The sequence below is a fragment of the Aptenodytes forsteri genome, unplaced genomic scaffold (genome assembly GCF_000699145.1).
Source record: "Aptenodytes forsteri isolate BGI_AS27 unplaced genomic scaffold, ASM69914v1 Scaffold207, whole genome shotgun sequence".
Lineage (NCBI taxonomy): Eukaryota > Metazoa > Chordata > Aves > Sphenisciformes > Spheniscidae > Aptenodytes > Aptenodytes forsteri.
Genome location: NW_008794836.1, coordinates 635,285 through 648,634, shown reverse-complemented (window position 1 = coordinate 648,634; position 13,350 = coordinate 635,285).

The following is a 13,350-nucleotide window of genomic DNA, read 5'->3' as shown; positions in this document are numbered from 1 at the left end:
GGAGCAAGTTGTTTCCTCTTTCAGAATACGCGAGAAAGGCAATACTTAAGGAAAGTCAAAGCTGATAACATTTAAGACTTAAAAGGGAACAGGTAAAAAGATGCCAGACTACACAATCTCCCCTCAAACACTTTTCCACAAAATATCACTGAGGCCGCGGAATTAGGAAGATCCAAAAACCAAAGAATAAAAGCACTGTGTGTTCATAGGAATGAGAACATACTTGACTGGACTGCAAATGGCCAAAGTATGAAGAATGCAGAAATGCACAATTCAGAAAGTCAGCGTAGCGTAGCAGAGAGCCTGACTCGCAGCAATGGCAAGCACTCTGCACCACCAGCATCAGCAGAGGCCGCGGAGCAGCAGCTCTCCTGCAAACGCTGCTGCTGCCTCCCGGGAAGCCTAAGGCAGGCACGAGGGGAACTGCTGTCCCCAGGGGAGCCTCCTCTGCCACTGCTGCTCCCTTGGGAGGCTCTCAGCAACAGTGCAGTCTGGCCAAAAGGGTGCCCGGGGTCTTTATAAGCCTGGGCTCAGCAGGAGAACCGAGGTACAGACAGCACACGATCTCTCTCATTCTGGGCCCAAGAGTAGCTGGCACCCGATTTTCTACTCATCCAAGCAAGGAAGAATGACTTTAAGAACTGGCATGAATCTGAGAGGCAGCTGAAGGGATATAGTGTCACTGTTTCAATCATATCCCACTACTGGTTTTCTCTGCTCAGTAAAGCTCCCAGGGAAGTCTGATGCTTTTCTTCTGACCTGGTGAACTATCACCAGGTGCACAAAAATCAGAAATTTCCCAGTGGCAAAAACAATGACAGAAAAGGCAGCAGTGTCTTTACAAATGGCATTTAAATACATAAATAACGCAACCAGACAACAAAACCAGGCAGCCCTGTTCAGGGCTTTAATATCAACCTGGAAGCTGTTAAAGAGGAAAAAAGAAAAAAAAAAAAGAGGAGGGAACCAATACCTGGGCGATGTGGGGTGGGGACCTCCGTACTGAGTTCACATCCAGCTCTCAGAGCTGAAAGAGTTAGTCGGGCTATGAGGAGCTTCCAGCTGTGATTAAGACTGGTTTGCAGTAAGAAACACCAGGATAGGGACGGGTCAACTTTTACCTTTAGCAGTCAGGTGAGAACTCGGCCTCTTCCCTCCTTCCCCAATAAGACCTCTAACTAATAAGACCAAGGAATTTTGGCACCTCCTCCCAGCAGGGATTACAGGAGGGATCCTGTACAGGGCTGATGCCAGTTTTTGCACCCATTTGTGAATAAAGCGCAACGTTTCAGTGATTAGGTTACCAGCTGCAGCAGAGGTGTGGATGGACTGAGGATGGAGAGTGGCAGCTTCTCAAGGTACGCTTTTTAGGGGGAAAAAACTGTGACCGAAGTTTTAAAATTAATAGCTTTGCTTTTGCCTTAAGTGTTCGTTGCTTACATGGTCTAGATGATTAAAGATCTTTCTGGGGACCACAGGCATTGCAATACCATATATATATATATAAAAAACACCACCATATATATATACACATATATATATACACACCATATATATAACTTTGTCATGAAAATTTGATGACAGAAAGAGGATCAAATGAGCTTATAACACTCAGCAAATGAGCTTATAACACTCGCCAAATAATGCAGAAATGCCTCCTTTTTCCTCCAGTGAACACTGGTTTACATTTTTTAAAATGAATTTTCTGAGACCACATTCACATACCACCACTGGTTTCCCACAGACATTTGAGCAATTGAGTTTGACGGGCAACAGAGTTCTCAGAAAGTGAATGTCAGTCATGGAAACTAAATTTTAAATTCATATGGGCCAATATCCACCCCAGAGGCAGCTGTGTGTTCCTCCAGCCGTTGGGAAGCATAAACAATATTGCGTAACCACTCCTGTCAATCACAAACCAAACAACACACCTCCACCGGAGAGTACGTGCAATAAATACACACCAATATATGCTTTAAAGAGAGGGATGCATTAGAGCAGTAATACAAAAAACATCTGAGAGGACCGTGATGTACTGGCATTCTGCTGGTGGAAATGGTGGTTGCTTCAAACACATTTTTAGCTCCCTTCCACTAGCCGCTAGGCATTGCCCAAGACATGGCTGGGAATCCTCGACTGCCATGCGGGAACTCCACAGCAGGATGAGTGTGGATAAGGGGTGCAGAAGACTCCACTTTCCTGGCTGCTCATGAAGTTCCCATGGGAAGGTCTGAGTCCTTCAGCAGCTTCTCCACATGAACGCTTTTCACCATTTTGTGCTCCCGCACAGAGGGTTTTGTCACCCCCTCGCAAGCCCCTACACTCCCCAAGCACAAAAGCAGCAAAAGCACTGTGAAAACACTACGGTGCCGGCATAAAACACGCTCCCCCGTCCTCTAACACAGTTTGCCACGCAGGCCTTCATAGCCTAACACAAAAACACCAGTCTCTGGATGATTAAAAGCAATCGTACCACGTTTTCTAGCAAAAAGTATTCCCCCAGAGCAAGCTAGGAAGCAAAACTCAGCTGTAATATTTACATATTCCTTTAAAATTATTTCTGGACCGAGGCCTGTAGGACTGCTACATTAAGCCACTTTCCTCCCTCGAGGTGGCTACATCTCATTAGCGGATTAGGCACTTTTTTTCTTTTTTCATTTCTGTATTACAAACTCCGTTCATCTGGCCCGTGACAAGCTCCGGGGAGGCAGCGGCCCTGCTGCAGCGTTTGCAGGAGCAGGGCCAAGCCCCCCTGCAGACAACTGTTATTTTTTGAGAGGACATCTCCATCTCTCAGGGCTGGACCACAGCGGGAAAGCGTTCAGGGATTACTCCGAGCTGGGTTTTGTGACTCACTATTCACATGCAGGAGCTCCTTTTTATTGTAAGGTTAATTTAGACAGGAAGGGTCAGGACAGATGGGGCCAAGCTAGAGATCAAAATGAACTGTTAGGGACCCACGAGAGAGTTAAATTTTCTTGTTCGTGCCTTAAAAAGGCATGTCAGCGATGGTCAGCTATATGACAATATAAAGAAAGCAAAAGACGCATCAAGCGATTTTTCTAGAAACTGGATATGGGCCGCTAGGACATGACATTTTTAACAGCAGCCCCAGCAAACCCTGACACGCTCATATTCAGCTACACACAGGGTTTCACTAGAACTCATGTTAGCCACCAGCTCCTACCCTTAAAAGGAATCAGATTAGCAGGGAGAGGCAAGCTTGAGGTCAGAAACTTGCTGCTATTTGTTTGGGTTTGTTTTTTAAGTAAATGCCGTGCCAGCTCTTCAGCTTGGGAACAAAGTTCGAGGTTGAAAAGTGCTCCTAACAGAACCAGTTTGATGGGTGCCAGACTATGGGCAAGATGTTTCAGAAACAAGTGTCTAAAATTAGCCATTGCTAAATCACGTAGTCCAATGAAGCCACGTTCGGTTCCCACCTTGCTTTTCTTCCACTTCAGCCCATGTTCAAGAAAGCACTTAGGTACACATGTATAGCAGAAATTACCATCACCTTCACTGCATAACATGAACTGTCAACCCAAAAGCATATGTGGTAGCTGGTATTTCACTGGAAAATGGGCTTTTTTTTCAATTCATTTTCCCCTTACAGATCATGAGAACTCTTTTCTCACCTTTTTTTCCTCTGAAATTAGGCTTCGGATTATTTTTCCCCTCTGTGGTCTTGTATTTTCTTAGGATACAGTTACACTTTCCTCTCCATATTTCTAGTTTCTCTAGATTCCTTTCGTCTCTGGCATTTCCAGAGAAATGCCAAATTTGAGACCTTTCTGAAAAGGTCATTGACGTACCCAGTCCTAAATCAACAATAAAGACATTCACAAAATGAAAGAGAACTCAGAATAATCCTCGCTGATTCCTGATGGATATCTCTGACCCCACAAGCACATCTCAGCTCCCAGCACAGTGAGGTACCCGAGCGCTTGAGGAGATCCTCAGAAGCACACACACTGAGATACCTTAGCCTTTTTCCGCCCCCAGTGCATACCTGAGGGTAAAGTGAACAGCCCGCTTCCTATGGTGCAAATAGGCTATAGCTTTCCAAAGCGTTCCTCCCCACAACTCAAATCAGGGCTGCCACTGCCTCATGTGTGTTTCTAAGCAAGCAGCAAGGCTGCAGTGCGCACACATACATGCATCACATCACAGCATCGCACACCCATACCGTCTCAGACCCAGAAACACAAATACAGCCGGGCCCAGCTGCACCGTACTTGCACACAATGCCAGCTCCAGCATTACCCCCAGCATCTCTGCACCACAGCCTGGCCTGCAACGGGAGTCCATAGCTTGCTCTATTTCCCTTACCAAGACAAAGTTAAGAAGCATTTTAATCCTGATACACAAGTACTTACAATGGGGACAATATTTCTGACAACCGATTGCTCTCCTAACAGAAGCACTCTTATAATGAGAACTATTATTTTAATTAACAATTGGAAAGCACAGTCTAGGGATAAGGTAATTTCTGATTATTGCAATGGGGTTTAAAAAGGCATGCGCTGGTACTAATAGAAGTTACTAACCCCACTGGAAATTACTGGTTAAGGTCCTCTCCCCTATACTAAGCAGACAGTCAGACCAGTCACCGCAGCATTCAAACCTACGAAGCTGTGAAAAATTCGCTGCGGTTGATAGACCGCAGTTCATAATGATTATTTTTTGTCCACACTGCTGTTATTTGTTTCAATCCATTTAGCAATATTCATTAGCTCCCCACTTCAAATTAGGGTAATTGAGAGTAAGAGAACATGTAATAAAGTTTTTTACTAAGGGAGACGCACCCCATTCCCTTCTCTGATTCATTTGTTGACTCTGTTGACTTGCAGTCATGTTTTACCAGGAATCTTTCTTCAGAAATGCCGAATTTGTCATGAAAAACATTGTGCTGTCCCTTTCTTAAGTTCTCACTATCACCGAAAATCTTAAATCGTATGTTTCTCTTCCCATTTATTCTATTATCTTACAAGGGAAGGATATTAAACTCCAATGCCAAGACTGTTTTGCCTCTGACCCTTTTTCATGGCTGCAACCACAGATACTACAGCCCTAGAAAAACTCATGTGTGTCAACAATCCTTAAAATAAATACTAAAAAACAGTCTTACGACAAAACCAATATTAACCATACCATTGTCTGGGATACTTCAAATTCTTCCTCTCGAGGAATCTCAGTCACTCGCATTAAATGACTCCCAATTGAGACATGAGAACTGGCAGCAGCGTAAATACCCACGGAGCACTGGCTGGTGCAGCTGACAGCCAGATGGGATCAGAACGGCAAGAAAAGATAACACTGAGTCTGGACAAGCAGCTCAGGCACCGGCCTAAAACTTTGGAGAGTGCCCTCAGGTTCCGACTCCAGCAAGTTTTGTGTCTAACAACAGGGAAGTCACCCGAGCCCTTCTTTGCCTGGAATTCCCATCTGGAAAATGAATATAGTGGCCCTCGCCTACGGCTAAGGAGGTGCTGAGATCCTACAGGGATGCAGTATCCTGAGATAGACAAGACATGGACAGGGGAACCAGAACAAAGAAACCTTTATGTCCAAAGGAAAATCAGTTGCAGAGGAAGAAAAAGCAGGATAAAAAAGTTTAAACTCTGTGTCTGTGGAGCTACAGTAAAACACAGATATGGCACTCTGTGTGTACCCATGCAACATGCACAAAAGCAACACAGGACTATTTCCATTTTGTAATAGCGGTGGTTTTGTAACCATGAAGGTCCAGGGCTGTCAGGCAAGACCTGAAGGAAAGGTCATACCCCTCATTCAAACAGCTACTAATATAGTTTGAAAAACAGCCGAGCTTTTGCAGACACAAAGCCTTCTGCAGGTACTTTGCTACCTCACAGCCTGCCTGGTGAGGCAGGGAATAAGTGTTATTCCCATCTGCCAAAAGATAATCCGAGTTTGAATGGCCTACTGAATGCTGCATGTGAAATTACACCAACTTTGATTCAGCTCAAGTTCCCAGGGCTCCCTCCACAATTCTCATTGTGTGTCAGGACCCAGTTTCAAGTTCATTACCTTCATGTTTTGAATTAGCACCTACCATCTGCATGCAAATGTCCTATTTGCAGCTAACATTCCAACAGCTTTCAAAAACTGTGAAAACTCTCAGAAGAGGTGCAGCTCAGTCCTTCCAGCACTGTTGCACGACTCGGGTTCCTGTGTGCTGTTCTGTGCTTTGCCATGGATTCACAGCATCACCAGGGCACATCACTAAGTCTCCTCACAACACCGTCTCTCCTGGGTGTGCACGAGAAATCACAATGATGTGTGTACGACTTCACTGGTGAATGGCACAGATTAACGACTGTGAGCTGCTTTGCACCGCGTGGATGGAAGACGCTACGGACATATGAACCATAAAGTTAAAAAGGGATAACTATGTATTTCTTCATTAAAATCATCAGCTCCTGATTTGTACTGGATTTCTCTTGCTGATTGCACATAATAAGCATATACATGTCCTTTGTTTATGAATGCAAAAAACCCATAGTATGTCTCATCTCTCTGCTAGTTCTTGAGGAGCATTCACCCTATAATTCTGCAACTGGTATCACACCAGATCTGGAGACTGCCCAGCCTCTGCCATAATTCAGCTGGTTTTTGTGCTTCCTTATAGCTGATGGTGGGGAGCTAACTGCTGCTGGCTCCCTGCTGATTTACACCATCCAGTGTCTGTGCCAGTCCGATATGCAAAATGGTTTCTCCATTTGATCATATGAACCATATTAAAAAGACCTGCCATACATTTGCAATTAGGCACTGAAAAATAAAGTGACAAGACTCAACATCTGCTTTGAAAAAGCTCTGGTTTAGGCCAGCAAACCTGATTTTCACAGACCTGTGGGGAAAATGTAGTTTTTAAAAAATGGGGTTTTTTCCCAGGATACGAGAGCTGCAGGACCAAGAATAGAAGGATGAGTTACAAGCCTTTCAAAGCAGAGATTTATCATGGAAATTCTGACAACCGTCAATGTGAGCAATGCCGCCAGGCACCACTCACAATCCACAACATCTTTCAAACCTGTTGGGGGTTTTTCGAAAGGGCTAAAAATAAATGCAGAAGTGCAGCAACACACACACACACATATATATATTATTGTTGTTCAAAAAAGAACAGGTGGTCCTGCCAGCAGTGTAAACACAAATGACTCTTGAAAACAGCTAACAAACGCCCAGCTAAGCAGCCTTTCCTAGCCATACAAGCAGCATATTCAGAGCTCTCCTTGAGTTCTCCCAGTCTGCAAGCCATAATCATCTGGGATCCTGACTCTCTGTCATGACGAGGCCTGAGGACTTCCAAGCCTCTTGATCTCCTTTACCCGGCGTATTCACACAATTCCACCCTCCTGACCTCCCACGGATTATTGCCCTTCTGAAAATAACACACACGGAACAGCTGGTGGGGCCAGAAATGTCTTGAATGTAAATAGCACAGGTCCCTGAGACGAGGTCTACGTCCCCTCTTCTAGCTCCCCACCACTTGATCTGACCCCCATCCTCATATAACAAAGAGGAGTATATACTGAAGGGGAAAAAGGATCAGGGACAGCCCACAAGGACTCGAACAGCCAGTCTGGATGCGTGTTGAAACCCATCAGGTCCACCACCTGCAGTGAAGGCAAAGAAGAAAACGGGAAGCAGCCTTGGAGTCTCAAAACATAACCTAAGCCTGCAGCAAAATAAAAGGATAACACTTTACCCCAGGTTCCAGTTATGTCTCCCTAGCCCGTGACAGGAAGAAGACAGAGGTCACGGGTTGTATCACACACACAAATCCTACACTTTGGTCACTTCTGTGTGAGCATGAAAGCATAACGAAACAACTCACTTGCTAGGAACCCACTGTAAGGCTCAAAATGATCTCTTTGCAGCCCTTCTCCCCTGGGTGGTTAGAAAAGAGCAACTGTAATCATTTACACTTGCACCATCTCCTTTTAATTTCATATCATCCCAAACCACTTGGTGTAATATATATTCACAAGAAGCAAAGGAGGTGGTAAAGATTAAAAGTGCCAAACGGTTAAATGCTGCCACAGGGGAGCACATCTGCCACTGTGCCAGAGCACCGAGCCCCAGGATGCAGCATCTCAGCCACAGAGAAAGACCGGCAGCTCTCCCACCGCACCAGGACAGCTCCACCACGCAGACACGAAGAGTCCACCTGACGTGGCTGGGAACAGCTTCTCCAGCTTGCTTCTGGAGGCTCCTGCTTATCTCAGCCTTCATTTGCACGGGAAAAACACTCTTTCAAAGTTGAAAACTGGCCTGCTGTTATCCCAGAGAGGCGCATAATTGAGTCGGCATGATGCTGCAGACTACCAAATGCAGCAGATGCCTGTAGGCATCATCCAGTTTAGGATGACAAAGTTCGAACAAAAGAAATACAGAAGGCAGGGAGTGCATCTTCTGCGCTAGGTTACAGGGCAGGGGATGAACCTTCACACAATCAGTATGCTGCCCAGCACACAGCCGGCTTCCAGCTCTCCCGCTGCCACACCGACAATGACCAAATGCCCAAGCCTGTAATTTAAAAGGAAGAGAGAGGGAAAATCATGTGGTCCCAGGCAAAAGGGACATGAAACAACCGACTGTCTGATACCCTGTTTCTAAAATCCGCAGAAGAAAATCTCTGAAAATATCCTCATGATACCAACCCTAAATGCCACGACTCTGACTTCCAGGACTGTCCCACATAACCTGCAGGAATTCAGAAATAAAACGATGACCTGCAAGTATCGACGCACACCATTTCACTGCTGGAAGGTAAACCGCTGATGTGAAAGCATGCAGAAAAGGAGACGAGATGCATAGATCTGTACACTGTACCATGAATGGTGCCTCGCGGGGAGGGCTTGGTCTGCGGTGGCATTTAGGAGTTTATTTTTGCGAATTCCACCCCAAAGGATCACAGAAATTAGGAGTGGAAACATTCCTTCCATTTCCCCAGGCGCCTTGCTCACAAAGCAGCTGGCTACAAGGTTCACGACGACAGACAAACTGGAGTAGACAAGAGTGATACAGCTCCACAGGAAGCAATACAGCACACTTGAACAATTTATAAATAAATTTCTGCTCTTTGTGAACGCAATACAGCTTACGTGCCCAGACTGACTTGTTTGTAATAGCCACTGTGGTCACCGATTCTTGCAGGACACAGAGACATCATCATTAGCTCTACAGTTGGGAACGGTGAAAGCTCTTTTGGCCACAGGGTAAAGCGGCCTGAGATTCTGAACATGAATACTGCATGTATTCTTGCCCACATTGTTTGTTGTTTGTAATAGCCACTGTGGTCACCGATTCTTGCAGGACCATCATCATTCATCATTAGCTCTACAGTTGGGAACGGTGAAAGCTCTTTTGGCCACAGGGTAAAGTGGCCAAAAGTGAGTGGTAAAGTGAGATTCTGAACATGAATACCGCATGTATTCTTGCCCATGTTGCAGGAGTGGAGACCTGCCAGCTACAACACCTGAGATTTCAGTAGCCATAGTCACTTCAAGGGACCAGAGCGAAAGCACCTTAATTGTACTCAGAGAGCCAGTCATGGGAACATTTTGGGATGGAAGGTGTATTTGGAAGGGTAGGAAAACACTTTGTGCTAGAGCAGAGCAGCAGATACTCCACCCAGAAGTGGCTCTGGCAAGCAAAGTACCTGGCCACTAAGACATATTCCATGCACTCCATGCAGTTCACAGAGCTGCCCCAGAACAGGCACATGCCCCACAAGACCGGGACGGGGAGACGTCATGCTTGGCATGAGCTGCTCACGCCTCACTTTGGGCAGTCACGCCAGCCTGGTTATGCCACCCTCCTCCAGCAGCCAGCATCACTGCCAGGTTCCCAGCACAGCTGCAGCCTGTGTTGCGTAGCGCTGCCGGAGAACATTTCCAGCCCGCTCCCCTTGCTGAGCAAAAAGCACTTGGGAAGGAACCAAAGAAGCCGAGGCAATATAAGTCCATTTTCTGACCCCTACCATTCAGGGGGAAAAAACTCCACCTTCCTAAGGGGTGCCCAAATCCTATTTGTGTCTCTACCGCACAGTCATTTTACGGTAAATCTCTGATTTACAACAGAACAGCTATAGCCCTTTGTTCAGGGAGAAGGCGTTTGCCGAATCCGAGAAACAATAAAACACTGAAACTCATCAGGCTGAATTGTTTCTTCGGTGGGTATTTTTCAAACGCTATTTAATTACAATCCATGTCGTGGAACAAAAATCTAATCATGATAGTTGGTCGCATACCTTATCAATGTAAGCCACACAATGACTGTGTGGTTTGGTTGAATTATGAAACTATGACTCAGTTTCCTCTTCAAGAAAATGAGGATGTAAATGCAAACTTATCATATAGGAGCAAAGAAAATGAGGATGTAAATGCAAACTTATATAGGAGCGTTCTGAGGTGCAATACACTCGTGAAACACTATAAAAAGGTAAATGATAGCAACGGTAATACTTTTCAAAGGTAGCAATCATTGTAATACGGTTAAATTCCAGCCAGGAGGAAATTCGCACTCTGCTTTCAAAGAGAAAGGTTTCCTGAAACTTGCTTGTTTGGTATAGTTCATTAACTTCCCCCAGTGAAACAAAGCTCACCCAGAGCGGCCATCGGAATAGCCTTCTGCTCCTCGTCTGGTCACAAAAAGCAACAGAAGGGTAAAAATAACAGGTCCTTTGGAAATGTTTCTGTGATGCATCTCAGACGATGCATCTTAGAATAAATTTCTACACAGTTGGACAAAGAAAAAAAATGGCAACACCATTTGCTAAAAAATTGACAGCCGCCTGCTATTTTGGAGAGCTCTCCTCTAATTGCACGCACCTGCTGTGGCATGGTATATTCTAAAATATATCTCAACAGTAATGCTGCTTGGCAGCAGCCAAGTCCCCCCAGGAGGGACCCTGCAGTCCCAGCCTTCACGACTTCAGGGGAACTGGGGGTTTCTTCCAGGATAGCATTCGAATGGAAATTCAATAAATTCACTGTGAGCCTCTTTCCTTGTTCCACCTCTGCTCATTTCTATCACATCACCTCTCGCTCTCTTCCTCCTTCCCCTTCACTACATTTTCCTATTCCTTCTCCCCCCAGCATCCTTGCCCCCCTCACTCTCCCACAACACAAGATTTAGGCTTGATTCCTCCATTTGTTATTTTCTTAGCTTCTGAAATATTTTTTCCTCTGGTCGTGCCTCCGTGTTTCACATGCTCTAAGCTCAGAAAACTGAGGTAACCCTTTCAGAACAGCACTGCTTTTGAGAGACACAAGGAGATCACCAAATCCCTCCATCTGCACGTCCTGGTGGCTGTGCCAGCCTCTCACCACCTGCAGCAGCTCCTCCCTCTGGCCTCTGTGCGGGTCACCATCCTCTTCCTCCTACTGCTCCTTCACCCTTGTCCTGCTCCCTGCACGCACCAGCTGCCTGTGACTCCTCTGCTGCCTCCTGCCACCACCCCGCCAACCAGAGGTCCTGTGAGCTCTGCTTGAATCAATGCTGGTTCCAGCATATCAGGGAGCGTTCCAGCTGCCAACAGGTAGTGCCTGCTTCCAAAAAGGAAAATCAGAAAGAGGGAAATAGCGAGCAGAGTGTAGTCAGGTCTGCAGTTGTCTGTGGACAAGTTAAAGAACTGGTCTTTACAGACAGTAAAATAACTATTTGATAGCTTCCATCAACATCCCGAATTTCTGTAAAACTTCCCCTGATCTCCTTGGTGAATTTTAAAATGTTGGCACCCTGAAAGAATAAAGAGAAACAGGGGGGTGAGACAGAGAGGACAAGGGTAACCAGGAAAAGGAGAGCCCCAAGAACCATCAGCACAAGTAGGAAGAAAGGGGCGGGGTGGGGCTAAAAGAGGTCCTGGGCAAAGTAGAGATCCAAACCTACAGGAAAAGGAGTACTGGAGCCTATAACATATGTAAGGAGGCAGGATGGCAGACAAGGAGGAACACGGGAATCCCTAATAAATCTAAGCCAAGCTGATGTGGTCTAAGGAACAAGCAAACTGCTTATTCGCTGATAAAAATAGTACTTGTGCAAGAGTGACATCACCACCAAGTCTTGAACCAGAAGGTTCACAGGAACCAAGGAGACAGGAACCTGTCGATTGCTTTATAATGTCCAAGAAAGGCTGTATGAATGCACAGCTCTCTAGCTTTCACACACATCAAACTTATTAGCTACTATGCTAAAAAAGATGCTAAATAGCATTGAAGAGTTAATTTGTGCAGACTCACTGGACCTGCACATCGCCGCCAGGAAAGGAGAAGCAACAGTTTCAAGAAACGAGGAGTGGAACATGCGCTTCCAGGCACTGGGTTCACATTCACCCCGGGACAGCTTCGCCGAGTGCTGCTGCGGGATGCCAAGAGGCAGCTCCAATGTTACAAACAACCCCAAACCCCTCCGGGTAACATCAGGTTACCTACACAGCGGGGTCATGCCTTCACCTGCCTCACTGCTGCAGCTCATCTCCAGCCCTGGTAATGGCAGCGCCGCGTTGGCTCCCAAAGCCCTGTTGGGAACGAGAGGCCAGACAAGACTGGGTCAAGGCCCACTGCTCCCCTCCCAGGGTGCCTGCACCTGGGCATCCAAACTGAAAAAGACCTTGTTTAGCAAGTTCACAGTAGAAAAAGCCCTCATTTAAACAAGAGCAACAAACAAATTGCCACTGCCACATTTGGCACCAGCTGCAAGCCTTTGCTGGTGAGGTTAACGGGGTGACCCAGTACGGGCAGGGAGAGAAACAAGCTACAGGGGTAACGAGCTGTTACCCCAGCGGGAACAGCTGCCGCTAACACGTGGAGAGAACTGCGAGAGGGAAACTTCTCCCGCTGCCCGTGCTACGTCCAGATGGGCCCACTAAAGACCAAAGCGATGCATACGGACGACCGGCCCGTATGAGATTTGAGCCGAATGCAACACCCTCCCCTCCCCAAAACTTCCTTCCTAACCAACGGCTGTTAACAGGGGGGCGCAAGCAGCCAGATGGGGAGGAACTCGGGGACCCCTCTGCCTCCTCGCGGGCTCTTCCCTCCCTTCTAAACTCCACGCACCGGTAAGCGCCAGCGGGAGCTCTTCCGCCTGAACACACCGCCCCCGTGGCCAAACGTGCCTCAGAGGGAAAAGCTGGAAGGAAAAAAACACCCGAACCACCCCAAGGAGGATTTCTCCCTCCCGGGAAGCCGCACGCTCGCGCCCAGTGAGCTAGCCCGTCTGGCCGCTCCCCGCGGAAAAGCGAAACGAAAAAGAGAAAGGCAAGAGGCGGCAGCAGGACGACAGCGCTGCCCCCCTTGAAGAGGAGCCGGCGACGCAGCC